We start from the raw sequence: 21,383 nt of genomic DNA, 5'->3' as shown, positions 1-21,383 counted from the left end.
AAGCTGCGTGTATTTGCCCTCCACAGAATTTCAGACCTCAGAAGATTAGGAAAGTCAGCTTTGCAAACATGCAGTTTGACTTGTATTTTCACATTGTCTTGGGTTTCCACACGGCGGTTTGCATCATGGAAATATTATTTTGTAATTGGGCGTACTCGAGCGAACGCTGAGGTCACAGGCATCAGCCTGTGTTATGTTCACTTTTTTTAATGACTTTTTTTAAGCAGAACAAGGTGGTTTCGGAACTAATAATATTGCCCATGTCAGAGTAATTGGGCGAGCACTGCCAAGTTCCAAGGTTATAAATCCAGATGGCAGCTGCAATTAAACCAGTTTATTTTGGGGGAAATAATTAACCAGGAGGGGAAACGTTTCATTTTTAAAGGTATCATGTGGCAGTCAACAGAGAAAACAGCAGCCAATACACGTAAATAGACGAAGATCAAAAGTAAACCAGCCATTATAACCGCTGGGTGATGGCCTTCCCACGCTGTCGCCATCTCTCAAGGTCTCGGTGGCTAGGAGATGATAACGACCTTGCCTGGTATGCAGGAGATCGTGGGTTCGATCCCAACCCTGACGCCTGCTGTATATTTGGAGTTTGCATGTTCTCCCCGTGGTCGAGTGGATTTTTCTCCGGGTCCTCCGGTCTTCTCTTCACATTGAGAAGCGTGTGTTTAGAGTATTTGGTTACTGCTATAAATTTCCACACGATGTGCCACTTCATTGCGCTACCATTTGTGGCCAGGTCGCTTCTAACGAAGAGCTGCAAAGTCCAGTGGGGCCTTACCTCGTAAAATAAAATAAAAAGTTTAACTTTTTATTCGATCTTGCGCATGGCACACGAGCGTGACCTTACCGCTCCATCTCCGTGATGGTCAGATTCTCTCACGTGGTTTCCCCATCTTCCGTCGGCCACAGTCCCATCGGTAACGAATACATTACATGGCAAGGGTTGATACGACGTTCATGAAAACGTTACATGGCGAGGGTTACAAGGGCTACATGGGATAAAAACAGGGACATTTTTTTTTCATAGGCAACCAGAACTATGTACCATGGACGTCTTAATATAGAAATCCAAAACAAACTCTAAGCACACCAGTGAGGAACGGGCGTGCCGTTTAATGCGTCTGTGACTTGCGTCCTCTTCTTATGAATGACCCGTTCCGTATCTCCGCGTAACCATAAAAAAAGCTTTCGGGCCGCACTCTCAAGATCGCGTATCCCAAGCGACCCTTATCTTTGCAACCCCTTTTGCTCCTTCACAAATCACCGGCCGGGGTCGTGTGTTCATCGCAAGGTATCCGTTTGCAAAATACGTGTCTCGAGTACGCCTTCTCGCCTGAAAACAAAAGGGGGATGAATAAATAACTTCCAGGGCTTCTATATCCTTTCACGGGTGTGAAAGGCTACGCCCGTCACCGACTGTGTTGAGCTGACTAGGAACATGAAGCAGAGCTGCTGCTGCTGCTGCTGCTTCGAGTGGAGTTTCACAACTCGTCTCAAATTTAAAGCACTCGACCTCGTGGCAAACAAGCGTCGCGACGTAACTACGGGGTTATGCTCGTTCCTAAGCATCGATTCGTCGGTTACAATATTTATATGTAACGACTCGACGACAGCGCATTTGTGGTCTGTCCTGGGCTCCTGAAATATGATAACACGCGGTTCGTCGAGCGCAAAACTGAGTTGTTGCTGCTGTTGCAGTGTCCTCTGATGACAAGCCTATAACCTTATAAATTATACAGTTTATATATAAGCAATTGGACATCTATAGAAGAAAAGAGCTTCATAGCTCATCGGATTTCTCCATGATAAAGGTTCTAAGCTTGCAGTTCATAATAAGAGTTTTTTTTTTGTGTGAGATCGAGTAAATATAAATGTGTCGTTAAACCCGCCACAGCCAATTAGTAAGGTTGTATTACGTAAACAGAAGACGCGGATTCGTGACTAGTACAGCACACCACAACATTTTATCCTTATGGCGGTACCCCGGGGTACCAAATAAGGGACCGTCCCTAAATGACGTCACGCACCTGGGGTGGGGGGTGGGGTCAGACATTTGTGACGATGTGTGACGAGGGGGGAGTTGAGAAATGTGACGTCACATCAAAATGCGCAACTTTAAATAAATATCGACAACACGTTCCACTTAATTAAATAGACTTTTTAATAAATGTTTTCTCCTACAACATCAGAGTGCAGCGCCACATTAAATACGCACTACAATGACAATAGTTTAAAGCGATTTGAAGCATGTTTTATTTGGGGGGGGCAGGGCTTTGTGATGTCATTTGAGGGGGGGGTCTGACTTTTTGTGACGCCGTGTGACGGGGGGGGTCAAAAATCGTCCAAAATCGGGTGACGTCATTTATGGACGCCCCCTAATACAAATTGGGACACAATTTTTTTCCAGGAGTGTACTTAACTCCGCGACTGGGGTACCAATCAATCCGAAATCAGTGCTACTACGCGATGTCGAAAAGCCAAACATCAGCATACAAAAATCCGCCATCGAAAATTTCAACTCTGAATAGTGCATCGTGTACAGCTCGTCAAGATGAGTCGATTGCCGCATCGCCGACCATCAGCAGACTAAAAGTGACTGCATCACGGACATTATGCGAGAGCCGGGGTATCGCCATAAGGTTAATTTAACAATTCCAGTCCGACGTTTTGCCAGCGATTACAACCAGTGCCGGATTCAGCTAGTGCGAGGCCTGTAGCATATGTTATGAAGGGGCCCTAAATATAAAAAAACATTAATATTAAAACACACATTTTTAACTTGCATAGTAAATGATATTTTTTCATTTGCTATACAGCCAGATAATACGACACATCTCTCACGTCAAACACCCAGTCGTTCATAAAAGTTGAAGGCGGTATAGTACTATAGTAATAGAGCAAGCGCAGATTCACTGAACCGGAATTTCAGTCACGAAAGCTTCAAATATAGACGGAATTGATAGCTTGAAAGCATTTAGCGCGGGGCCCTTGAAAGTGCGGCGCCCGTAGCTGCATATGTATCTACTAGGATCATCCGGCACTGATTACAACCCGAGCGTCATCAAGCGACAGCCAGAGTTGTGGAGAAATCCTCCTCCTGTTGAGTGCGGTTGTCGGCTGTGTGGGATGGTGGGTGGGGTTTAACGATTATACAGGGTGTCCCATATAAGTCTGGGATCATAGGAAAAAAATTACTCAATTAATATTTTTTGTTTGTTTCTGCAGGCCCAAAATGTTTCTGAGTAGTAAGAACGAGTCCAGATAATTCTACTCGTAGCAAATCGGAGACAGAGGGAGGTAGGTCGCTGTTGAATTTAACAGACTGCATCCAGACCGCGCGCCAATAACACAGCGCTGTGTTAGCAAACTTGTTACAAAGTTTAGGAAAACGGGATCCATACAATATTTAAAAAAAACACGCAATGGACCTTCGATGAGTGGTGTACCAGGAACAACGGTGAACAAATTGAGCACGTTGCTCTGTGATAAAAAAAAGCGTTATTATTGCCTTTTTGTGTGTGTAGTATTTCCCCTGTTACTCCAAACTGAACTGCACCCACCTCTCGAACCCACCGTGCCACTGCTGCCCACGTGCGTCTCACGCCGGGCCCCTTCCCGCTTCCGCATTGCCCCCCCCCCAACACCTCATCCCTGCATCCCCATTGGCCAGAGGGCCCGCCGCCCCCGCGGGCCAATTGGACGCGCGCGCGGTGTCACCCGCGCATAGCAACGGCAATTGTTGGTGCGCCGTTGCCAGGGAAGCCACTTTTAAAAACATTTTTTTTCCAACCAGATAGCAACTTTCGGAGCTTTTCCAAGCGGCGTTGGAGAGTCGCGGGCAAGAAAGTCGCGGCCGCCCCCCCCCCGCCCCCGGTTACTCGTTAACCCGAGGGCAGCCCCGACGCAACCACGCGACGCGAAATCTCTCGTTCACGAACGCCCCCCCCCACACCGGCTCGCGGCACTTGTTTACGCGTTGCCTAGAAATTAGCCCCGGGAGCCTGCGCTAGGCCGCAGGGTGGTTGCGACGTCCGCCTGGGGTTGTGGGTGGGTGGATGAAGTGAATCGGGTTGGGCTGTTTCCCTACTTTGGCCCCGGGGGGCATGGCACTGGAGGTGAGCGGGGTCGGGAGGTGTGGGCAGCACGGGTCGGCTTCCACGGCGTCCACGGAGAAGTCATCGAGTTACCGAGGCCATAGCGACCGTGGTGGTGGTGGTGATGAACATGCGGAGTCCTGCTGCGGTGGACAGAATAAAGAGAACGTGGATCTGCAGAGCGCGTTCCGCCAGTTCAGGGAGAAGAGAAAGGTAGGGCGGGCACACACAGACACCTAGACACTCGTACATGCACACTCGCATAGACATAAACACACTCGCATAGACATACATACATACATAGACATAAACACTCACATAGACATGCACACACACATGTACACACGGACATAAACACACATACACATACAAAGACATAAACACGTATACATAAACACACAAGCATACATGTACACACGGACATAAACACAGACACATACAAAGACATAGACACGTATGCATAAACACACATACATACATGCACACACGGACATATATCCATACTTAGACATAAATACTAACATAGACACATGCATAGACGTAAACGCACACTTAGACATAAATACTCACATATACACTGACATACATAAACACAAAGAAATGACCAAAGCCAGACATAAACACTCGCATAGACATAGACACACACATACATAGACATACATGCACGCACACACGTTAAACATATCTAAAGGCATATACATGAATACGCACATAAACATGCATGTACACGGACATAAACACATACATACACATATACATAAACAAACCCATAGGCATACATTCACAGACAAACACATACAAATACATGAACGCACGTGCACATACATAAATACATGTAAACATAAAACGTATACATAAGCACACACGGAGACAGACATAAATACAAAGACACACAAATAAGACATTACAGTAAAACTGCTGACGCCACCTGTTCCGTCTGCACTAAATAGCGCGTTTCCCCCTCGCACGCGTGGCTCAGTTGGCTAATAACACCTTAAGGTGTAGAGGAGCGTAGAGCTTGGGCAATTGTTGGCACCGGTTCACCGCCTGGCTGTCGGTAGCTCCATCCCGCGGCCCTTGAGTCGTCATCCTCTCTCTATCTCTCTCTGAGAGTGAACGAATGCTGCACGTGTTACAGGTTTGTCTACGTACGGTGCGAATGAAGTTCAACATACATCAACTAGTATTACGACCATCTGTTGGAGTAAGAAGTTTGTAGTTTGTTTTTAAGGCAGAGCAAAGTTTACCTATTTAATTGCGTCACTTTCAGCCCGGTTAACGTTTGACAACAGTTCTAATTTTTTACTATTAAAGATTATCTTCTGGTGGTGGTGTTGGTGACTTATAATCTGGTCAGCATGTCTGTCCATTTGCAATATCTTGGTCGCTTCACCGAACACTCAAAATGCGCATTTGAGCCAGGAAATCACTTTGGCTTTTGCCATGCAAGTCATTGCATGCGTTGAAAACACGTGGCATATATATTGTTCATTGCCCGACTATTTAACACACTAACTTGTTATAAATATATATTTTAAAAATGTAAGTTGTTTCATATGGGCTACCTTGATTACTTTTCAAAGGGAGTGTCAAGTTGCGTGCTATCGTACGCACACTGAAACTTGGCTATTGTTCTATGGCATATCCCTAGCCTATGGGATCTGATCTATCAAAGTGAGTTGCGGCCACCGTAACAGATCACCTGGAAAGTGAAATTGTGGTGGCTTTGATGTCCCTATGAAAGGGAAAGAAGATTGACTTTCAGAAATAAATGTGGAACTTCGACACTGGGCTTGCATTCGAGGGGTCGCCTGTTCTGTCTCCGGGAGGGGCAGTTGAAACAAAGGGACACGCCTCCCACCCACAACCCCTCCCCCCTCGAGCCCCCCACTTCCATTGCTGTCCACCCAACAGTATGAATACGTACACACAACCACAGTTATGTCAAACGTCAGGTCGCGTGTGGTAGGATCAAACGATATCTGGTCAGCGTGGAAGACTTGGCCCAAAATGCCCAGCTTGAGCCCCACCCCCAGCAGGGGCGGTAGCAAGACATTGCAGGGCTGCACCTTTAACTTTTACCTTTTCTTTTTAAAATAAATCCATGGTTTGACTTTCTTTATTTTACCAGGCAAGGCCCACTGAGCTACGTAGCTCTTTTTCATAAGCGACCTGGCCATTACAAATGATAGCCCAACGAAGTGGCTTATCATCACGTGGACATCTATAGCAGCCAAATACTCTTAAGCGCGTGATGTTGATTATAAATGTGGAGGGGAAAACCGGAGGGCCTGGAGAAAAATCCACGCGACCACATATAGAAGGACATGCAAACTCCAAATATACAACAGGTGTCAAGGTCAAGATCGAACCCACGAACACATGTATACCAGGCGAGGTAGTTAACATCTCGCCCCCGCGGCACACATATCAAATATAATCTCCACCACCCGAGCGTGGATGATAGTTCAAGTACATCTGACACCTTTGTATTTTATGAGCATTTCTCCCTTATCGAGAAAGGCAGATGTATTGTTGCTATCTGAATTACAGTCCTAACCGAAGAAGATGTGATGATTGTTGGTGAGAGTAATTCAATGTAAGGGGTGTAACAACGCGCAGTAGGTATACACGTTCATCGATTGACATCGATCATCAAGCTCACAATACATTGTTCCATCACATTGCGCGTGAAAGACTTGCCATGTGACAGCCTACGTAATGGATTCACAAATGATCGGCTGCCCCAACATCGTGCCTCCTGAAAGCGGCAAACCCACCCCCACCGAGCCCCACCCTCCATCACCACCTGTCCAGTGGCGCACGAAGGCACCTCCGATTCGCACGGTTGGCAACGTACGGTGCGAAAGAAGTTCAAACATACACTACACAACGCCGAAGCGCGACGCTTATTTCAACCCCGGATTATTTTCGTTTTATCCGATTGGTCACGCAATCAAACCGATAATCGGTGAAGTGCAATAATCGATTGCTCGGAGGCGGTAATCGGATCTTCCACCTCTAGTTCTTGTTTCCGCTTCTAACGTGTTCGTGATCATGCTTTCGCTCGCTCGCTCGCTCACACAAAGATCCCCTGTGTAGCGTGAACAGGCTGTTGGAGAAAGTGCCGTGAGCGAGCACTTATGAAGGCCGGAACGGTTAACGAGACAATATATGGCCAGCACAAGCGCTGATGCTTAAACACCATGCACAAGGTACTCGTTTAAGGCTGAGTCTACCTAGGGGAGGCATCAGGACCGGTTCAGATATTTGCCGCCGATGTTGGCCGCCGGACGGCAATCGAACTCGTGCCGCTGGGTTCGTGGCGCGGCACCCTCACCGCTGCGCCACACGCTAAACAATCGTGAAACAGGATGCCCCAGTGTCTGATGTCTGGCAGATATTAATGAGCGAGTGAGGTCATCCGTCGATCCCAAAGGGCTCAGACTTCTTCCCCATTGTGTGCCCGAGTCTGAGAGCTGGGAAAAGCCGTCAATCGCAAGGTGCGTGCGTTCGTTCGTTGTCGGTGAACGTTATATATGGTTAAAATATATATATACTGTGTATGGTGCATTTCGGTGGTGTGTGCCTTCTGATGTTAAGTGTTTTCGAGGAAGACTGATTTGGTGAAAGATGGTCGTAGTCCACGTGACCAGACGTCTCTCACTCGTCGGTACCACTTCAGGTGGACTCAGTTTAGCATTTTAAATTTCTCATTGTGGTCAATAACGGTGAATTGTGTGATAAACGTTTGAAATGAGTTTGGTTATCAAGCCATTACCGCCTAATGGCCGTGTAAATAAGTGGGTACTATTCTGCTCTGGCCCATGGACTAATGTATAGTCTGCATTGATACTTAAAAATGTGCTGTTTCTCAAGATCACTGGTGCATGAGAAATAAATTAGACAGCCCATACCCTTGCGCCAGGAGAAGGCGGTGCAGCAAAGTGTGGACAACTCTCCATCTGTTCCATCTCCATGGTGTATAGCGTTGCCCACTCACCCGCGTGGGTTTTCTCCGGGCGCTCCGGTTTTGCTCAACACATTAATTCAGTTTGGCCAAACTTTGCAATGTAGGGCCCGCAGAGCTTGGATAATTGTTCTGGCTCCCTTGGCGCATCTTTGAATCTACGGGAAACTGTGAGCGTTATAGAATCTTTAAAATGTAACTTTGAAGGAATAACCCGACAGGAACAGAAAATTAGGCTATTTCGATCAAAGTGTTGCCCAAAACTTGGTGACAAAATCGCAGCGAAAAACGGGATCAGCCCTATATTTCGATTTAAAGCTTTCATGACTGCAGGGATTCATCTTCTTGGTTCTTTTGGTAAAGTCACGTAGAAGGGAAGTAATAAAATAATAAAAATAAAACATAATAAAACAATTCTCACGACGTTTCGGCCACGGCTGCTTGCGTTGTGGCCGAAACGTCGTGAGAATTGTTTTATTATGTTTTATTTTTATTATTTTATTACTTCCCTTCTACGTGACTTTACCGAAAGAACCAAGAAGAGGGATCAGCCCTTTCGGCCAAGGTGATTCTGCCGTCACCTCTACTTGATGCCACGACGCGTGGCGGCGTTATCCCGCGGCATCTCACGTCGCGCGCCGTGCGGCTTCGCGTCCTTGAGCGACTCGGAGGGTTCGCGGCCGTCACTGCCCATGAAACACTTGCGAGAGCGGACGCACGTTGGAAAGCGTTTGAGAATCCACGAATAAGCCTGATTTTTCTTCCGTTTTTTTACCGTTTCATTCGTGCGCTCACTCAGAATCTCTTCTTTTTTTTACGACGCAGAAGAAAGCAGTGTACAGGTGGTTTGTACGCCGCGGTGCAATGCCACTTAAACCAGTTCGATTCTTGCCCCGCGATGTACATCGCCTGTTGGCGAGCTGGCTTATCTGAACTTGCCGCGTGCCCCGATGGTCGCATTTCCACGGCCACTTCATCCGTGTTTACAACAAAGAACAAAGATCCCCCGTATAGCCTTACCAGACTGTAGGGGCAAGTGCTGTTAGCGAGCACCTATGAAGGCCGCAACGGTACACGAGGGGGTGGGTGGCCAGCACCACGCCCGACCGCCTTTGTCTCCCTAGTGGTGATGTTTACACACCGTACCAGGTACTCATTTGAGGCTGAGTCGACCTAGGGGAGACCCAGGACCGGTTCAGATAATCGCCACTGGTGTTGGCCGTGAGCGGGAATCGAACTCGGGTCGCCGGGGTTATAGCGCAGCGTAGCGCTAACCGCTACACTACCGCTCCCCACACACTCATGTGCCCACGAGTGTCCGAAAGGACCATGGATGCTCCACCGGACTGGAGCGTCTGCACTTGATTAGCCGTCATCTCACCAGACCCCGTGCCCGTGACTGCCCCCGCCCTCGTTGGCCCGCTCGGAGGAGTGCCGGGCTGGTGCAAGGTCTGACACGTCGCGACCACCCCCACGAGCGGACAGGCTCGTCGTGTTGGTTTTAACTCCTTGAGCTGCCGCTCTATCACCAGTCACAACCGTTGGCCATTGGCCTCCTACCAGCAACGGATGTCTGCCCAAGCCTGCCTGCTTTTCATTCGCTGTGTGAATGATTCATAATTAGTTTTTGAGATCGCATCGCCACGTGAGTACAATGCCAATGTGTGTCGTATGCCTTCCGCCACCCGACATGGCAAAATAAATAACTCTTAAACTTTTAGTTTTTGTTGTAAAGTTTGCCAAGTAACAAACTGACATTATACACTTCAGAACTTAAATGTAGTCAAATTAAGTGCAAAACGACATCTTATATACGATATTCACAGAGGAGCAGTTGCCCGGGCTGAGTCCATCACCTCGCTACGTTTGAGAACTGGATTTAAATGACGGATGTGCTGCCTGGTTTCATGTCCAGGATTTCAATGGTGCTGGGGTCAGGGCTGTGACCTCTGAGCTGCACGGCCAATTCAAGACGGGATTCTGGTATCAAAATCACGGCCCGCAATTTTGAGAAATGTGATCGAATCGCCGGCGGTGTGAATCGTTACGCGAATATATTTCTTACCTCCCCCCCACCCGTCCACGATGTTTTTTTTTCCAGCATCCTCGGCGCGCACCTGCGTTCAACGTGCTCGAAGCTTCTATTCAAAAATATAATTAACGATATTTGCACTGCGGCAAGCTATTGTTTTGTTTGCTATTTGGCGTGCGGATACAGCAACGCAGGCAAACAGAGTTCAGTGTTTCCTGTAGCCTGAGCTGGGAAATTTAAACACAAAGATAAATATCCCCTGTATAGCTTTAACAGGCTTGTTGGGGTAAATGCTGTTAGCGAACACTTATGAAGGCTGGAATGGTAAACGAGACAATAGGTGGGCAGCACAATGCCCAGTCGCCTTGGTCTCCCCAGTGTTGATGCTTAAACACCATGCGCTTGGTACTCGTTTAAGGCAGAGTCTACCTAGGGGAGGCCTCAAGACCGGTTCAGATATTTGCCGCCAATCGAACTCATGTCGCCGGGTTTGTGGCGCAGCACCCTAACCGCTGCGCCACCGCTCCCCATTTGCACGCACACGCAAAACAACCGCCTGAGCTGGGAAATGAAACACAAAGATAAAGATTCCCCGTGTAGCTATAACAGGCTTGTTGGGGCAAGTGCTGTGAGCGAGCATCTCTAAAGGCCGGCACGGCACACAATGTGGTGAGTGGCCAGCACCACCCCCGGCCGCCTTTATCTTCCCAGTGGCGATATTTACACATCGTACCAGGTACTAATTTGCGGCTGAGTCGACCTAGGGGAGGCCCAGGAGCGGTTCAGATAATCGTCACCGGTGTTGGTGGCTGTGAGCGGGAATCGAAAGCAGATCGCCGGGTTCGTAGACCAGTGAGCTAACCGCTGCACTACCGCTCCCACGAAATTAAACACACACACACACACGTGTGTGTACACACACACACACAAAGATCAAAGATCCCCCATGTAGCCTTAACAGACTGTAGGGGCAAGTGCTGTTAGCGAGCACCTATGAAGGCCGGAACGGTACACGAGGGGGTGGGTGGTCAGCACCACGCCCGGCCGCCTTTGTCTCCCTAGTGGCAATGTTTACACACCGCACCAGGTACTCAGTTGAGGCTGAGTCGACCTAGGGGAGGCCGGGGACCGGTTCAGATAATCGTCACTGGTGTTGGCCGTGAGCGGGAATCGAACCCGTGTCGCCGGGTTCATAGCGCAGCGCGCTAACCGCTACACTATCGTACACACACATGTGTACACGTGTGTGTGTACACACACACAGGGGCAGCGGGCGATCGAGTTTTTTTTGTTGCTCAACAAAAGTGTGGTCATGACAGCGTCAAACAATGCCGCACCGAGGGATATCGTTTTCCCTCGCCCCCAGGTGGAGACGCCCGCGTGTCTCGCCAGCCGAACGTGATCACCTTCCCGAACGGCTTTGTCAGCGCGGGGGTGGTTGTGGGCGGGGGGTGGGGATATTGAGGACAGGTGATTAGTGCTTGACTCGGGTAACCCTGGCGATGGATGCGTGGGGAACGAGTGTGGGCGGTGAACGGGGGGGGGGGGACCCTTCGGCCCCTTCGCGATCACTTAACGAGGGTTTCTGTCACCTCGTTTCAGAGTCGGAATCTTTATTGATGCCGGAGGAATCCGATGAGCTTTGTATGAGGTTGTTTTATCACAGATTGCCGGTATTTACACCATTGGAACCTCATTTGCCAGTAAAAATATGATAATTGGTTTTTTACCCTTCTATCTGGCAACAAAACTGACACCTTTTTACAAGGAGTCATGTTTGCATAGACCACAATACCTGCAGTCATAATGCAAACAAAAAACACAACTCTGATAATGTGCACTGTCCTTGAAGTTGATTGGTCCACACCCGAGACAGCTTTCCTTAGAGCCTAGTCTCACATGGGTTGGACCAGATGACGCCAAAAGACTAGGCTCTAAGGAAAGCTGTCTCGGGTGTGGACCAATCAACTTGAAGGACAGTGCACATACATTATCAGAGTTGTGTTTTTTGTTTGCATTATGACTGTAGGTATTGTGGTCTATGCAAACATGACTCCTTGTAAAAAGGTGTCAGTTTTGTTGCCAGATAGAAGGGTAAAAAAACAATTATCAGATTGCCGGTAGTTTGTTCGTGACGACCCGACTTTTAGCTCTTCTTCTTCTTGCACACTTACCCAGGAGAGCCTCACTGAGTTGCAGGACTCATTTTCACCAGGGTCCTGAACGACGTTGTCAGCCAAGGTAACGGTGGGTTGCTTACTATGCAAGCGGGAGGAAACTGAAGAAAGCCCACGGGTGCACGAGGGGGCAACGCTCTATCCCCCCCCCCCCCCCCCCGTACAGATAGGGGGCCGTCCAGAAATGACGTCACGCGATTTTGGACGATTTTTGACCCCCCCCCTTCGTCACACGTCGTCACAAAAAGTCAGAACCCCCCTCAAATATGACGTCACAAATCTCTGCCCCCCCTCCCCCCAAAAAAACATGCTTCAAATCGCTTTAAATTATTGTCATTGTAATGCGTATTTAATGTGCCGCTGCACTCTGATGTAGGAGAAAACATTTATTAAAAAATAAATTTAATTAAGTAGAACGTGTTGGTTATATTATTTAAAGTTGCGCATTTTGATGTAACGTCACATTTCTCAAACCTCCCCCCCCCTCGTCACAGATCGTCACAAATGTCTGACCCCCCCCCCCCAGTGCGTGACGTCATTTATGGACGGCACCTAGAAAGAGATGGCAATGAGTCCACTGGCTGGTGAGCCTTGGGCTCATCGAGTGGCCCGCCGAGAAAGCTTAAAATCTAGAATTAAGACGTGGTTTGGTCAAGCCCTAGAGAGAGAGGTACAGATGAGTTGAGGCGAATGAGAGATAAACAAGAGAGCGACCCGCAGATTCGCGGCCACGTGCACGGGCATTATGACGTCACAACGCCGCGTGACGTCACAACGACCATAGTTGAGGAACTCGCTGTAGGGTTAAGACGTCACATGACACGTGGCAACACGTGGCCAGCAGCCCACCCGAGTTTTGTCACGCGGCCCCGACGGAAAATATAGTTGAAGATCCGTGATCTACGCGATGTGCTGCATGAGTGGCCTTTAGTTGTTCGTAGCAAATGTGTCGCCGGTGAAGATTGCCAGTGACCGTTGCTCGAATATTGCCCTGGGGGATCATGAACTTGAGAAATCTGCCAGCGAATCCCCCCCCCACGCCGCCCTATCACTGGGGGGAGGGTGAGGAGCACTGTTAACCTGATCTGAGGTTAACCGCACGCTAGGGGTCGCTGCAAGAGAAATGACCGCGTCCCCGAGGTGATTCACACCTCTGCTCCGAGTCGTGCCATTCACAAAGGGCTGCGTTGTTGCCGGGCCAACTGCTGCCAGGGCCCTCGCAAAGCGCGCTCCGAGGGACGCGACGTCCCAGCGGGTGAACTCGCAAAGGTTCACGCGAGCACGCGAGCTGCCGTGCGGGTCGTGATGTCACCACCATCATCGTCATCACCACCATCACCATCTTCAGCAGCAGCATGAGTTGTTGTTTTGTTGTGTTGCCCAGCAAGCCGTTGCGGTATCCTTGCGGTCCACCACGTGGTTCGACAAGCCACCGAGCGCCTGGACACGAGTTCATCTTGCCCCCCTTTGTCCTTTTCTGTGGACGCGGTTTCCCTCCTTCAGCTGCCGCTGCCCTCCGTCATCCCTTCTGGTGACGTGGTTCTGCCCGGTCACCACTCACGAATATATTTTTTTTTCTTAAGAGTCGATGTGAACTGGATGTGATAATAGAATCAACATAGCGACACGATTCATCATTGATTTGCTGGGTCAGGTGTCGTAACACCCTCCCTCCACCCGGCAGCTGATTCACGAATGTTGTCACGTGAACAGACTGCTTGGGGCAGCACTCCGCTGGTGTGTTGGAGAGCGATCTGTAGGGTGCAAAAGAAGTTCACCATACGTAGTCTTTTGCTGGTAGTTGCAACCAGCGTCATCAGGCAGTTTGCAGAGTTGTGAAAACGTCCTCAAGCCTTGCGCCGCGACCATTAAGTCGGTGTGATCTCATCAATGTGCGCCCAAAAATAAATTCCAATATTCGGAATCATATCGGTCGCGAGAGCTCACGTATATTTTAAAAATAAAAGTACCAACGGTGCCTTGGGCATGAAGCTCTCGTTCACACCCACACATACCACGCGTGGATCGGAGAGGCACGGTCATTGCAACAACGAAAGCCGAGGAGAGCCGCACGCTTGAAATCGCACCCAGAGACTCGGAAGAGGAACGCGTGGTGATGTCATCACGTGGGCCCATTGCGACTCTGTCACGCTGTGAGAGAGTCGCCCCACAGTACAGACCCTTTCCATTGGGGGGGGGGAAGGAAGGAGGGGGGAGTGGAGGAGGGGAGAGCTTCAAGGTGAGCAGGTAAAACGAGGTGAGAAAGAGAGACGGGCGCGAGATTGGAGGGATGACAGCGGGCGGGGTGGGGGGAGTTCTCGATTGAAGGCGAAGGCGATTTTGCAAACGACCAGCCGCAATTCACCCCGGGGACAATCCGGCCTCCGCACTGACGCAGCGTGTCACACGCTACGGACAATGATGCGAAAGCGAAAAATCTGTGAGCGAATCGCCAGCCTGTCAAGTACAGGTTTCCCCTCGCTCTATGCGATTTCGGATTGTGCGATTTCGCGCATAATTCGACTAAAAATTCGCAACATGCGGGTTGAATTCACTCCGCATGCGGCTATGCGGTTGCACGTGGGACAACATTTTGTCTGTGTGTGTGGTGTGGTCCATGCTCCGCCGTTTCGCTTTGCGCGTCTTTTTTTCTCTTTTGGAACGCATCTACTACCGCACGAAGCGTGGACACCCTGTGCTCGAATGGGTGACCCACCAGTACTTTGCCAGGTGATGTAGAGGCTGCGAATGTGCGTGGGAGATGGCATTGCAGCAGTGGATTGATTGATGTTTAACTCTGCGAACCTATTGTCATACCTCCTCGTGTGTGGGGGGGGGTCTTCTTAGGCGTGCTACGCTGGCGAGATGTTAACTATCTCGCCTTATATGCAAGAGGTCGTGGGTTCGATCCCGACCCTGCTCCCTGCTGTATATTTGGAGTTTGCGCGCGTCTCTCTCGCCGTGCTCGCGTGGATTTTACTCCGGGTCCTCTGCTGTATCCCTCCAAATTTATAAACACGTGATTAGAGTATTTAACTGCTGTATATTTCCACGTGATGATAAGCCACTTCGTTGAGCTATCATTTGTGGCCAGGTCGTTTCTGAAAAAAGAGCTACGTAGTTCAGTGGGGCCTTACTCGGTAAAATAAAAAACATTTGTTTGGTTTACTTTTCTCCTCGGAGACTCGGCGAGGCTTTCCTGTGGAGATGTAACACGTGCAGATACATACACGTGTGTTGGAATCTTTCGCCTAACATCTCGGTTCTAAACGTGGCGAGCACACGTCAGCACGAGAAGAGGTAAGAGTGCTTGTTACGGTGAATGAGTCACCTTTCCTACGCATTTCTTCACTTTAATACAACATTCTAAATATAACTTTAAGTCACGATTGCCAGGGCGTGCGAAAGGGCATTGTCATAATAGTCGAAGTTGCGTCTTGCTCCGGATATTTGTTTCTCTCTTTTAAATATATTGTATCCTCACGAGCTTCATGTCGATCATTTAGTAGTTCAGTGGGGCCTTAACACAAATGGCATGTCTATTGTCTTATGATCTCAGCAACCATCAATCGTCATCCTCCCGTTCGGCTGAGATCGCATTTGTCAACAACCACATGGCAATGTTTTATTTTGTAAAGACAAAGAGAGACGGTCAGCCATGGCGCAGAGTCAGCAAAGGCTTCGAGTCTGGACTTGACTCGGGGCAGGGAGTCAACAGCACGGGGGCAGGGGGAAGGGAGTTCAATTTTCATTCCGCGGGGGGGGGGGGGCGCGACGAGGTGGTGTGGGGGCAGCAGCAGAGGAGGAGGATGTGAAATTGAAGTCCTCCTACCTCCTTACCACCAAACTGAACATCTTAAGCGTGCGCGTGTTCAGTACGGCTCAGAGGTCGCAAACGGGTTTTGATTCCTTACCCGTACCCGGCCCCTCCCCACCCAGCCCCTCCACAACCTCCCCACCCAGCCCCTCCCCACCCTCCCCACCCAGCCCCTCCCCTCCCCACCCAGCCCCTCCCTCCTTACCCAGCCTCTCCGTTCCACGACGGACGGACGGACACAATAATCCCCTGTGGGCTGGTGTAACCAGGAGGTTCCTACCAGTGTAAACCGGTTGTGGTAGATGGCTGCAATGCTCCGTGATGTGCAACAGAGGCGTCTTGCAACACCCGAACACCCGGCGTTGTTCTACCATCTCGATGCCGGAAACGAAAAGGGGCCCCGTGAATGTGACTGCTTATTAACACCCCGAGCTATGAATGCTTCGGCAATTGCATCGTCCTTGTACCGGTCGTCTTTTTGGCGTTCTTTGGTCGACAGCACCCGCGAGAGACGAGGCTACGACGAGAGAGGCTGTAGCAGCGGTATCGGCCAATCAGTTTCGAGCACAATGCGCACATTAAATCAACAACAACACACACGTGAATACGGAACGATGTGGGGTTTTTGTTGTTGTATTCGTACGAATAAAACCGTCATGTGCGATAAACCGCATTTGTTTGTGCATCGCGAATTAGCATTCCCGTGCCGGTCCCGGTCACCACCGCCACCACCACCTCATCCGTATACGACTACACGCTACTCCCAGTGCGAGCTACATTCAGAGCCGTTGCTGCTGTTGAACTAATTAACCCGGGCCACCTTGCAGCAAAGGTAAGGCGGCGACGTCTCAACGCGTTCTCGCCCGGTGAAATAAACCCCACCCACCTTGCCCACGGGCTACCGCGACTGCCCTTATTGCCGCAATCGCCGTCGTCGCCTTCACAGATGTCACTGGCGTAATGTTCACACTCGAAATCGGGGGAGGTGGGAGCGGCGGGGAGGGGTAGCTCAGCAAATTTAAGTTTTTTCAGTTTTCATTTATTTGGTATAGCCCTGTGAGCCATTCGGCTCTTGAATTCGGGTGCAACCGCAACAAACAAAAAAACTAAAACATGAACAAGAAAACATCTTAAAGTGACTATGTGACTATGTGCAAAGTCTTCCAGAAAAAAGCACCGTACACCAACGCTGAGCAAAAATCACAGTGGGATGCAAGTCAAACAACAACAACCACAAGACAACTTAGATTAAATCCATCATTCTATCTCCGTACTACAACAAACAAACATAGCCAAACAAAAAAACGTTTTCGAAATCACCAAAATAAAGCCATATGCAATGTAACAACTGAAGGCCCCAGATAGCTCAAGGAGTTCCCCCCGGATGGTTGGTCAAATATGGGTGAATCAAATATCAAGCTCATATTTAAATCCTAATCTCCCATCTCGAGGGTGCCTGTATCTCTCCTCTCTCTCTGTCGTCTAACTCAGTTTTTATCTCTTGTCTGTCTCTCTCTTTTTACTCGATACGGTGTCTCATCCACATCTCCTCTTGTCACGAATACATCTCGATGTTTTGTCAACATCTCGCATGTCATCTCATTTAAAAGTGGAAACATAATTTCTGCTTGGGGCTCAAAAATCTGCCAGCAGCACCACCACCAGCAGCACCACCACCAGCACCACTAGAAGCACCACTACCACCAGCAGCACCACCACCAGCAGCAGCAGAATCACCACCACCAGCACCACTAGAAGCACCACTACCACCAGCAGCACCACCACCAGCAGCAGCAGAATCACCACCACCAGCACCACTAGAAGCACCACTACCACCAGCAGCACCACGAGAAGCACCACCACCAGCAGCACCACCAGCAGCATCACCACCACCAGCACCACAACTAGCAGCAGCAGAATCACCACCACCAACACCACTAGAAGCACCACTACCACCAGCAGCACCACCCGCAGCATCACCACCACCAGCACCACGAGAAGCACCACCAGCACCACCAGCAGCACCACCAGCAGCATCACCAACAGCACCACTAGAAGCACCACTACCACCAGCACAACCAGCAGCACCACCGCCAGCACCACTGACTGGGTCTCAACAGCACGTGGCCGGCTCGCCGCTGCGGCAGGTGTACGCGCACGGCGACTAATTGAGTGGCGAGTGAAGACCCCCAATGTAGCTCAGGTTGGGCTGCTTTTTTGTGGTGGTGGTTGTTGTTAAAGCACAACAACAAAAGATCTGCCGGGTGTGTTCTTTTCTCTCTCTCTTTCACCTCGGACTCGATTACAGCCACGCCCAGCCGAATTGTTCTCGAACAAAAACGCGGAGCTAAGGTGGCCGGATGGCTCCAGGGGGTGGGGGGACGGGGTGGGGGTCCTTGTCAAAGCGCCGAGCCGCCCACCGTCTAACGAAACATGTGGGTTCGACTCCCGAGCCGGCCTCACGCGACCGAGATGTAATCTCTGTCTCGGACGATAATGCCCCCTCCCGAGTCTCTCGTTGCTTGAGCCTATTGGGTGATAACAGCGAACGCAAACGAACACCAATGAATATATAAACGTTGGGGGGGGGGGGTGGTTTGCATAGACTGCATTTTAAAAAAAAGTGCCAAGACCATCTCTCAGCGGAAGACTCGGGAGGAATACTGACGAGGCTCAACGCGAGCCACGCTTCTGCACAGTCCAACAGCATCATCCGGTTGAGTTGGATATGTCCGGGTGTTGGTGGCTGCGACGCAGCACGTGGTTGCATCGACGTAATCCAGCACGGTGGAAGCGCCAGCAAGGGTTGGCGGATCACCGCGCACGAATGTTGTTGCGAGACTCGAGGAGGTGCCATGCCCTTGGCTGTCCAGGAGGCGGCGGTAGAGCGAAACAAATGTGTACCCTTCATCTGTTCCGTCTGCATGGGGGATCGAGAGTTGCCCCCTCGCCTGCACGCGTGTGTTTTCTGCGGGTGCTCCGGTTTCCTCGCACGTGTAAAATGATCATTAATTGGCGGCCATAAACACCTGACTGTATAGAATCAGAATATTTTTTCATAGCGCAGGAATCCGATGAGTTATACAGCTCGTTTTTTCACGGTGAGTTCTTATAGAGGACCGCAGAGCTTGATCGGTGGGGGGGGGGGTGGGACTTGGTCTTCGTGGATGCTACTCGCTAACAGAACTTGCCCCAGATGTCTGCTTAGGCTATACGAGAGGGGGGCTTTGTGGTGGCGTGAGAGGCTGAATGGACGGGCGGGCGAGGGCGTAGGGGGAGGTTGTCCCTGCTGGTGAGCGGGGGGGAGGTAGTTGTCGACATGAGATATGACTGTACTCGCTTCACGCGTGCGACAAACCTGTTCTTCCCGTCGTCGAACTTCCGTAAAGGCGGCTTCTCCTTTAAATTATTACTTAAATTTTTCCCCTCCTCCTTTTTTGTGCGTTTCATCCGATAGCGCAGAAATCCGACACCCCTCCGGATTATGTTTTTGAGTCGCGGGCTTTTATAAAGTACCGCCTACTCTTTAAAGCACGCTACTGGGAGGTGGTTTTTGTTTAAGTCTCCTAAACCTTAAGCCACGTGAGTTTGATTCCAGACACAGGGTCAAGCACAGCCTTATTTATTTTCATCATCATCGCCATGATCTATTTTGGGGTGGATAAAATAGGAGTCTTCTCATGGTTGCTCTGCCAAAACAATTGGCGAGTGTCGTTCGAGTTTAGACGATCGATATTTAGGTGAGGAAATCCATGGCCGAGGAAGAAGTAAGCTGTTGTTGTTGTTGAATGACAACGAGGCTGCAGGGAATGAGGAATAAACGTTTCACAAACGTTGAGCGGAAAGAAAAAAAACTGGCTTCCTCCGCTGTTTGACTGTTTGCGTGGCAGCACCCCGTGGCTCTGGAATTAGTCTCTTTACCCAACGTTGGGCCCAACGTTAGCCCAACGTTGGGCCAACGTTAGCCCGACGTGAGCCCAACGTCGGGCTAACGTTCCGTGTTTACTGGGTAGCCACTCGTGACGCACTACTCCCATTCGACTGGTGAACGGATGTCCTCGGTGCTGACATAATCTTCTTGCCGAGACGGACGGATGGCACCGATCTTTCCAACCTTTTTGCACTCCAAATCCCAAACTCTCATTCTAGCTTCTAACCGTAACCCTAGTAGTACAAGCCGCTATTATAGAGCAGAATTACAATCTATTATAGAGCAGAATTACAATGTATTATAGAGCAGAATTACAATCTATTATACAGCAGAAATCCAATCTATTATAAAGCAGGACTCCAATATATTATAAAGCAAAACTCAAATCTATTATAAAGCAAAACTCCAATGGGACTCTTGGCTTTTCCAGAACAATATTATCCAGCAGGACTTGTTTATCGAGCACAATCTGGGTTGGCTTCGATCACTTCGGGCCTCGTCAGCAGAGTAAGACGTGTTAAATAAATGCTGCTGGGTTGACACGTGTTGTTTAACCCTTGTAATCACTGCGCAAATCACCAATTCGATCTCTAACTTCTCGCGGGTCACCCGCGCAGAGAGAGGTACACCAAATATAAGTGCCACCTTGAGAGGCTGCGTGCCAGAAGGGTTTATTTCAAGTAACCTACAGTAATGTGGAATGTGCATACGTTTGGCTCGGCGAGACAGCCTGCGGGAATGAACATCGTCCAAAGGGCTCACGTGAGTGTGGGGACACTGACATTTTCATTCGGCGTTGTTAGGGTGTGTTTGGCAGATGTCTGACTTTTAAAACATTTCATTTTAATTTAACCAGGTAAGGCCCACTAAGCTTTATAGGTCTTTTGTAGAAGCGACCTGGCCACAAATGATAACTCAACGAAGCGGCGTATCATCACGTGGACATTTATGGCAGCCATATACTTGAAACGCGTGTCGATTCTACATGTGCATTGAACACCCGGAGAACCCGGACAAAAATCAAATCGACCACGAGGAGAGAGAGAGAGACACGCAAACTCCAAATATACAGCAGCAGGCATCAGGCTCGGGGTCGAACCCACGACCTCCTGCATACCAGGCGAGGTAGTTAACATCTACTAGCCACCGTGGCGCCCCTAGTAAGAAACCCGCCCACACACGAGGAGAGATGACAACAGAATGTTCGCAGAGTTGATCATCAATAAATCCACTGCTGCACTGCCATTTTCCCACGCACCTCGCAACCTCTGCAGCAACCTGGCTAATCACTGGTGGGTCACCCATTCGAGCACAGGCTTCTCTCGCTTTATGCGGTAGTAGATACGTTCC

The sequence above is a fragment of the Lampetra fluviatilis genome, chromosome 36 (genome assembly GCF_964198595.1).
Source record: "Lampetra fluviatilis chromosome 36, kcLamFluv1.1, whole genome shotgun sequence".
NCBI lineage: Eukaryota > Metazoa > Chordata > Hyperoartia > Petromyzontiformes > Petromyzontidae > Lampetra > Lampetra fluviatilis.
This window is presented reverse-complemented; position numbering follows the sequence as displayed.